At 37.7% G+C, this 9961-nt stretch overlaps 1 protein-coding gene across 1 annotated transcript in view; it reads right to left on the bottom strand.

Moving 5' to 3' along the window:
• Positions 1-9088, bottom strand: part of CDK17 (cyclin-dependent kinase 17) — a 65975-nt gene extending 56887 nt beyond the window's left edge. The window contains exon 1 of the mRNA XM_005882359.2: positions 8997-9088. The gene's annotated coding sequence lies outside the window, so the exon portion shown is untranslated. The remainder of the gene's footprint in view (positions 1-8996) is intronic.
• Positions 9089-9961: the final 873 nt, after the last annotated feature.

Below are 9961 nucleotides of genomic sequence, written 5' to 3'. Positions count from 1 at the left end.
AGTTGGGGGTGACCAGGCTGGCAGGGGAGGGCAGTTGGGGGTGATCGGCCCGGCAAGGGAGCAGTTAGGCGTCCATCAGGCTGGCAGGGGAGTGGTTTGGGCGTGATCAGGCTGGCAGGCAGAAGCGGTTAGGGGCAATCAGGCAGGCAGGCAAGCGGTTGGGAGTCAGCAGTCCTGGACTGTGAGAGGGATGTCCGACTGCCGGTTTAGGCCCGATCCCACAGGGCAGTCGGACATCCCCTGAGGGGTCCCAGATTGGAGAGAGTGCAGGCTGGGTTGAGGGACAACCCCGCCTCAGTGCATGAATTTCGTGCACTGGGACTCTAGTCTACACTAATAAAAGAGAAACATGTAAATTGGTGTCACTCCACTACACCCAGCAGCCAATCAGAGCAACTACGCAAATTAACTCAACAAAGATGGCGGTTAATTTGCATACATAGGCGGAGAGTGAAGACTGAATGCTCTGGTCGTAGTGAAGACTGAAGACTGAAGAGGTTTGGCAGAGAAGCCAAGCCTCGCTGCAGCCGGACCAAAGGCCTGGGTCACAGGTGCCAGAGGAAAAGCGGTGCCTTCAGCCAGGGGAAGGAAGGGCCTATTGCGTGAATCTTCCTCCCAAACGGCCTGATGGGGGTGGGGCCAGCCGGCCAACTTCCCCCAGCTCCTCCCCCAGCCAGCTGGCCCAGATCGGGGTGGACTGGCAGGACCCCGCCCATGCACAGTTTTGTGCACCAAGCCTCTAGTAATAGATAAAAGGTGAAAACATTTTCTATCAACAGATGAAATGTTAAACAAAATGTGGTTATCTATCATCTACCTATCTATCCTATCTATCTATTTATCTATCTCACAATGGGATACTATTCTGCCATAAAAAGGAATGAAGTTCTGACATATGATACAACAGGAATGAACCTTGAAAAGATTATGCAGGCACAAAAGGTATTGAATATATTGTATGATTCTACTTATATGAAATATCTAGACTAGGCAAATGGATACAGACAGAATTTAGAATATGCCCTAGCTGGTTTGGCTCAGTGGATAGAGCATCAGCCTGTGGACCAAAGGGTCCCAGGTTCGATTCTGGTCAAGGGCACATAGTACCTCGGTTGTAGGGTCCTCCCCGGCCCGGGTGGTCAGGGCGGCTTGAGCAGGAGGCAACCAATCAATGTGTTTCTCTCACATTGATGTTTCTCTCTGTCTTTCCCTGTTGTCCATTCTCTCTGAAAAAAAAAATAATGGAAAAATATCCTCAGATAAGGATTAGCAAAAAAAGAAAGAAAAGTAAGAAAAAAAAGAAGAGAAAAGAAAAAAGAAAAGAGGAAAGAAAAGAAAATAGAATAGAGGTTATGGGAATAAGAGGAAGTTGGCAATGAGGAGTTGTCTAGTGGATACCGAGTTTTTGTTTGGGATGATGAAAAAGTTCTGGAAACAGACAGTGGTGATGATTACATAATATTTTGAATGTATTTAATGTCACTATATTGTACACTTAAAAGTGTTAAAAATGGTAATTTTATGTATACTTACAATAAAAACATTTAACTATTTTGTCAGCAGGCATTTATATCAGTTTTCCACCAAGCCTAAATACAGCCAATACCTCATTTCAGTAGAATTTTATTTTTAAAACTGGCTAAATATTTTCAATGTGAATAATCAGCCTATACCAATTATTTAAGAGACAGTAGAGTAAAATATTAGGACTAATGCTTATGATTAGTATGTTCAAACTCACAATAAATGACTATTGTTTCTCCCATTTTAACAATAAGAACAGGTCGGACAGACTATAAAATCATAGTTTTTTAAAGTCAGAGAGCAGAGATGCAAAGAAATAAATGAACTAAATTCTAGAGGGAATAAGCCCTTTCTAGAAATGAAGACATGACTGGGGTCATGATGAAAGGAGTAAACCTGCTATAGAAGGGGAAAACCAGCCTAACTTTGTTTTTTTCCCTATTACATGCCTAACTTTTAACCAACTTTTGGCAAGACATTAAAATCCTGAGCGGCCCCATTCACAATGCAAATCTGCACTTTCTCAAAAGGATGACAAGTACTGGAGCAGCTTGGGGGGGAGGGGGGAGGAATGGGCAGGAGCTTGAGGAGGTAGGGTTGCAAAATGCTGGGAACAGGGCAGCAGACCTAAGAAAAAATTCTGTCCTCAAGGGGCACAGAGTCTTCACCAAACACAAAGTCATGCCCATACAAGAGGGAGTGAGTCAGGGTATTAGGTGAATGACTTCTCTAGGTGTGAGAAAAGCCAGGGGTGGGGCTAAAGAGAAAAGAAAATGACCCAGCTGCTCAAAATCCCAGCAGCTGGGCTGCAAAACAGATAGATCTCTTCCAGTTTTACTAACTGTTGGTTGAGCTGTAAACACATGAAGAGATTACCTGAGTCTCACAGGTGCTCAGATCCCAAGCCCTAATGAAGGTCAAGTCCTGATTCTGCACTCAAAACATTTGATACCAGCAGTGATCTAAATATAACTAAAGCTGCAACAGAGTCCTGACCCAAATTAGGCTGTTTTCCTATCAAATATTATATTTCAGCTTTTCCCCCTCAACTATGTCATGAAGATTCATTTATGTAAATGAATGTAGCTATCCTTTTAAGTAGGTGTTTGCTATTCCACTCTATGGTTGTACCATGCAGCAGAAATGTTTATGCTAATTGTTTTATCACACAGAATATTAAGAAAAATATGTACTCAAGGGTGAGATTTAAGAAAATTAATCTTTCACGGCTTTATCAAAAAACCTTTTTAAGTGAAACTGTTTCTTTCCTGTAAATGTAAACAAAATGTCATTGCTATGATTTGAAATAAGGAGCCAGTCGTTTTACATACCAATGCATATGCAAATGTTAAGACAGTAAAAAAAAGGCAAATAATGTTTTAGTATTATGAAAATTTAATTTTGACCTTGCAGGCTCCAAAAAAGGGCTTTAGGATTTCAATCACACTAAGATCTGATAGGTAGGCTAGATTCCAAAATTTAATTCTAATTAACCTATTTAGCAAACTGAACATTATAATTCAATAAGGTTAATGGTCAGCTTTAATAATAGGCATATAATCATATTATCAAAATTAACAATTGCTGAGCACAGGAAGAAGAGCAAGTTTGGGGTAGGATGATGAATTCAGGATTGAAATTACTGGAACAAATTTAAATGAGTCTGGAACTCAGAAAAAAAAAGTTTAAAGTGTGGATTTGAGAGTTATTTTTATAAAACTGATTGAATCGAGGAAAAATAGGGGTAATAAGAGAGAAGGTCAGAAACATGAGGAATGTCTATAATAAATAAATGGGTAAAGGAGAAGCCATCAAAACAGTTCCAAAAAATAAATGGATCAAGAAACAAATTGGGACAAATGAAAGGATGTCAGAGACAAATCTGGGCCAATCAACTCATTTTATGGTTAAGGAAACAGTTTGAAGAACCTCAAAAAATGAAGTGATTTGACAAAGTTTCTGAAAGTGAGAGTCAGGTCTTAAAGTTCTACCTTAGGGAATCTCAATTCAGTTTTTTTTTCCCCCAAAAATAAATGGATCAAGAAACAAATTGGGACAAATGAAAGGATGTCAGAGACAAATCTGGGCCAATCAACTCATTTTATGGTTAAGGAAACAGTTTGAAGAACCTCAAAAAATGAAGTGATTTGACAAAGTTTCTGAAAGTGAGAGTCAGGTCTTAAAGTTCTACCTTAGGGAATCTCAATTCAGTTTTTTTTTTTCCCATAATACCAAATTTCCAGACAGTCAGCAAACAACTCTTTCCTCTTCTAACTACAGAAAAATTAGTCTAGCATCAGGGACAGATATCAAGGGGGGGAAATAGCACATGTACCTCCACTCCTCCAAACACTGCTCCTTTTGCAGTCTTCACTATCCTAGTAAAAGCCTATCATCCAGTGTGGTTGTCTTCCCTTTCTTCACACTCTACCATCAATGCATCACCAAAACCTGTAGGCTCCTCCTTCAAATTATATCCAGAGTATTACCACATCTTACCATGTGAACTGCTAAAATCCTGATCCAAGCCACACTATCTTTACCTAGAATGTAAATTTAGACCTAATCAAGCATGTCAAACTCGAAGCCCGCAGCGAGTTTGACATGCTTGAGTCCTTACTGGTCTTCCTAGAATCTAGATTCTACTCAAATATTATTTCCCTGGCCACCCTGTATGAAATAGTGACAGCTCTACGCCCAGATTACACTCTATCCCCCTTGCCTGTTTTAATTTCCTCCATGTCCTTATTGCCTGACATTCTAAAAATTGGTTTATTATTGATTCTCTCCACTAGAATTTAATCTCCTTGAGAACAGGGACTTAATGTTTTGTTCATTGTTGTATTTAATACAATCTAGAATTTAGTACAAAACCTGGCACTCAATAGTTGAATGAATGAATGGAGAGAGAGGGAAGGAATAGAGATTAGTCATCTTTTGTAACATAAGATCTTTTCCCTATTTAAAGCCAATCTATTAATTGTCTCATCTGACAGCTCTGCTTAGGCTTTCCCCTTTATGTTTTGCATTTATTCATTCTACAAACATTCACATAGAGGCTATACCATGTCCCAGGCAATATAGGAGGCATTGAAGGTAGAAAGATAAATGAAATATGAATTCTGCCCCCAAAAAACTTGGGGAGATGTTATATATTTTCCAGAATGATGAAGCTGTAGTATTGCAGATGAGTATAACTCCAGGTTAGTACATAAATGTTGTTATAATTGTTACAAAGCCAAACAATTCATTCAACAAAGAGAATATTCAAAATGCACTTTTCCTGAAAACTGTTTCACTAATGTGGTAACTTACATAAAATTTATTTTGATTGGCTGACTTTAATAAGGTAGTAATCCCTACAGGTACATGAAATGAAAAAGCCTACATACACATTATCCCTGGGATTCAATAACAATTTAGACAAAACCTAAACCAGTAAATGAGGAGCCTCTAACAGACTTGTTAATGTTATATCTCAATACATTCATTGGTATAAATATTCCCCCAAGCCTTCTGGCTGTTAGAAGGTATTTTTACACTAAAAGTTATATTAACTACTTTCTTTAAACATATTATTTCTGCATATTGGCTGTTGGGCTATACATTAAAATTAAAAATATAATTAAAATCTGATTTCAAAATCACTCAAAATGTAGATATTTTCATCACGAATAATCATCAATTGATCTACAGATGACAAATCCCCACAGAAAGGGCATTTGTTTGACACAGCTGTTTAGTTTCAGTGAATTCAAAAAGTCATCTATTAGAAATGTCATCTGATGCTTTTGATAATAATGGTCTCACTCAGAGCAGAACCAAAAGAGCAATTGTAATCACTTGAGGTAATGCCTCAGCTTGACAAACAAATGGTTATATACAAAAAGGAAAAGGTCCACTGAAAAAGCAGCAAAGTTTTGGAAAGAAATTAGTATCAGAAAAACGTAACACTTCATTAATTTTTATCTTTGTAAATGGAATAAATTCTCTTTTAACATAATTATTCACTGCAGCCAAATTTATTTTATCAAATTCTCTGATTTTTAAAAAAGTTTTAAATTGTAAAGCTAGGAGAGATACAACAAACTGTTTCTAAAACACTTGCTCTGCCAATTGTCTCTAATACTTGAGAATCTTCATCTCTGGTGACTAGTGAAACATCATTATTCTAAAAAAATTTAAATTCCTCCACTGAAATTCAAAAACAAACCAAAAAAATCCAAATTATTATTCTGTGCCTCAGTTAAGTGATGAGAGCTCCTGAGTTCGCATATAAGTACTGTTAATTCTCAAAGTACAACTACAGGAAGGTTATAGAAGACTGATTACTCTTGGCTTCAAATTACTTAACCTAGTCCCTTGAAAACTAGTATTTTAAACAATAAAGGAAGTGCTGGGAGTTTATAGATCTGTAATACCTGACCTGTCTTCTTTCTAGAGCAATCTAGCTTATTTTATTTGGTTAAGAGTGAACTAAAGATAATATTGGAATAACAGCTTCAAATTCTTCTTGAGGAAGGTAAAGTTTATATGAAATGTTTCCCAAACATTAGTACAGAAAACAAAACAACAGTATTCCACCAACTTTCATGAGGCAATAATGCTTTATTTTTAAAATTAGAAAATAATGGCATAGAAACTAACGAAAGAAAAACAAAACTGACCTGGGCATTTTTCAATTGCAAGCTCAGAAAAAGTATGCACTTATACCCTGATTCATATACAGGCCAGAAACCCAGAAGTCATTCTGTACTTTTCCCACTCTCTCTCAACTGCCATAGCCAATTGAATTATCTAGTCAGATCATGGGGCCTTCATATCCCTAACATTTCTTAATCCCATCCTCTTCTATTTCTACGCTTTAGCCTTTAGTTTAAACCACGGTAATTTACCTAAATCACTACAACAAGCCTCATAATTAACAAGCCTGGTTCTTTCAAAGGATTAATAAAATAGACAAACCTCTGACAATCCCGGTTAAGAGAAGAATAACGTAAATGAACAATATTATTATAACAATGGTGGAAATTAATTAGGTAGTATCTTGTAGAGTTAAATTAAACATTACATATTCTATGATCCTGCAATTTTTATTCTGGGTACATATTCAAGAGAAACTTTTGACACATGTTCACCCAGATGAACAAAATGCTCATAGCAACATATCTATAATAGCATAAATACTGGAAACACCTCAAATGTCTACAGGCAGAAAAGAAATTATGCAGAATAGAAGATTATACAGTGGTAAAAATGAATGAATTACAACTATATGTAACAAGAATAAATGTTAGTAACATGATATTTAACCAAAAAAGCAAGTCCAGAAGACTACATTTAGTATATTCTTTTTATAAACAAAAAATAATATATTTTTTAGGCAAACATATAAAACATTTATAAAATGCAAAAGAGTGAAATACAAAGTTCAGGATGTTACCTACCACAAGGAGAGACAAGAACACATAGGAAGATGTTAGTTACTGGTCACGTGGTTTGGACCCTCCCCTGGCATGTTTCCTCCCCTGGCAGGTTAGACCCTCTTAGAGGGGGAAGGGCCAAAAGGGGGGAAGGGGTGGAGAATAGCTCTTAAGCATTAACCCCCAGGACAATGAGGTTCTGACTAGCATCAAATACATCTAGGCCTCAGTGAGTCAGCTCTAGGCCCAGGAAAGCAGCAAAACCAGACAAATGAGGCCATGGGTGACATTAGGACCAGCTGCATTGACTACTAGTAAAGACCCCTGACACAACAGAGACCTCAATCTTGAAAGGACACACCTGGAAAGCTGATGAATAGTCCACTGGGATCCTCCCAGATAAATACCATCAAGAAGGATGACCCAGCATGCCTTTCCTCACCGCCCCCCCTCCCCGCCCTTCTCACCCTAGGTGCTTTTCCTTGCCTTTCTCTTCTAAGCTCCAACCTCTGTAACTTGTTCCGAGCCCCACGCAGCTCAGAGGCACACTTCTTCCACCATTCACTTCTACTTTTGTAACTTTCTAAATAAACTTTCTCCTCTAGTTTGAGGGTTGGCTCTGAATTCTTTCCTAGCTAGAACTCAAGTACTGAGGTTGCTGAACTGAGGTCCAATCACTGGTAACAACTGGTGCCAACATTAGAAGTTAGGAAGTGACTGAAACTGTTCCCCCTTTCAAAGGTAGGAAATGAGAGGCTATCCTCAGGCCAGAATCTTCTAATGTGGCTCTTGATTTAAATTGTGTTAACTTGCTCTGCTCCAGGATGAAAGCAATTACAACCAGATCAATGTGCTCTGCAGCTGGTTAGTCAGCTGCTCCAGAGTAGGCAGCCAGGAAAAAGCTTTGGGGCCCTCTCTGGGCACTGTGCCTCCAAAGATACAAGTGCAGGCCAATCCCTTTGCCACGAATTCTTAAAAGGTATTTTCAGGTCCCTAAGATAAGAATTAAAATAAACATAAATAAAAAATATCCTTTTAATTTTCCAAATAAGCTACAACTGTTGAGGTGTTTCACATTTTAATCTAATATTTACTAAAAAATGAAATATTTTGACTCCTGTATATGAAACTATTATATTGACTCAAAAGTCAGCCTTAGAAACATCAGCTGATTCCTTGGAAGAGGAAATTTAAAAGAAACCAAGTGTTTTCAAAAGAAAGGGGGCAAACAAGATTAGAAAGGATCATAAGAGGGTCCGAAAACCTAGGTAACTATAAAGTCTTCTTAAAGGATATGGCTTGAATACAAAATTTTATGACCATTGCTGCAAGTAGTACTAACTATGCAAACACAGTATTATTCTAATTTTACTACAAAATCTATGTTAAAGTCGGAAAAAGTGCTTCAGTCCTACTACTAACCTTTCTTCAAGTTAGAGTTCAAGAAAAATGCCTGACAGGTATATTCAATAAAAATAAAAACTGATGAATCAACAACTTAGGACCAGTCCACTAACCAAGTCAGTAATTCAGGAAAATCACAAAAAGGAAAAAAGATTACACCTATGTACCTTAAGTACTTTAACTTAAAACATTCAAATGTGCTTTACCAATCGTTTGCTGTGAGACAAAGGTCATGATAGGAGTTCCTTATATAAACCAGGTGCCAATATACTCTACAATTTCTCATGCATCTCTTACAAAATAAAGGTACAACTTGAAAACACATATAAAGCACTAAATGCCAAAATCTTCTATATTTGTATGACCTTTCCAGGCTTTTAGTTGTCTTCCTTACATCTAAGTCCACAAGATTTTTTTAGTGAGTCTTCCCAAAATTTTCACAGAAATAATTCTCCTTATGCACTGATTTTTTATTGGTTTAGTAATATTCAATTATATTATGTAATTCCAATAATAAATAAAACTGGCAAGAAAAGTCTACAAGCCACCAGTTGGTATTAAACATGTCATGGCTATCAATCTCTAGTCTTCCAGAGAGAATGAAGGCCACAAAGTAACTAGAGCCTCTACTATACCCTTACTTGCCTTCTTAAATGCTATATACAGAAGTCTCTGCAGCATGCAATCCTCTGTCTTCAAAATACTTTAAACCAAACTTGAAACAAATTTCATAATTGTAGTAGAGGCAGATCATTTGAATTTCCCTTCTACATGGAGTGCTGTTGAACTGTAATAAAATTTCTATGCAATTTTAATATTCATAAACTGGAAAAAAAGTTAAACAGAAAAAAGGAAGAAAAGGGAAAAACAAACTATTACAATTAAACAAAAATTCTGTTGCATAATCTTCCCATCGGCCCACCTCTGTGAATGTGATTTCCTTAAAAAAAAAAAAAGGTTAAATTCTATTATGAAAAGGTCTTTTCTTATTTAATTCTTACAACAAATACCATTTGAAATATGTGGTATCAGCTAAGATTTGATGATTGTTTTATATATAAACTAGAGGCCTGGTGCACGACATTCATGCACTGGAGGGGGGGGGGTATCCCCTCAGCCCAGCCTGCGCCCTCTCGCAGTCCACGACCCCTCAGGGGATGTCCGCCCTCCGGCTTAGCTGGCAGTTGGACATCCCCCAAGGGGTCCTTAGCACTGCCACAGAGGCTCTCGGGAGAGACTCCCACCACCACCGCTGCACTCACCAGCCATGAGCCCGGCTTCTGGCTGAATGGCACTCCCCCTGTGGGAGCACACTGACCACCAGGGGGCAGCTCCTGTGTTGAGTGTCTACCCCCTGGTGGTCAGTGCGCATCATAGCGACCAGTCGTCCCGCCATTCAGTTAATTTGCATATTAAGGTTTTATTATATAGGTTTAAAAAATTTTTATTACAGAATTTGATCTGATGCTAGAAAATCAATTTCTGTTTTTATGCTTTGGGCAAAGTTTATAGTGAACTAGCAACTTAAATACATATTCACTTACATGACTGATTTTATAATAGCAGGCTGAAAATTTGATTAAAATACAAGTAGTAGGGATGTAAACAAT

The sequence above is a fragment of the Myotis brandtii genome, unplaced genomic scaffold, assembly GCF_000412655.1.
Source record: "Myotis brandtii unplaced genomic scaffold, ASM41265v1 scaffold708, whole genome shotgun sequence".
In the NCBI taxonomy this organism is placed as follows: domain Eukaryota; kingdom Metazoa; phylum Chordata; class Mammalia; order Chiroptera; family Vespertilionidae; genus Myotis; species Myotis brandtii.
This window is presented reverse-complemented; position numbering and strand designations above follow the sequence as displayed.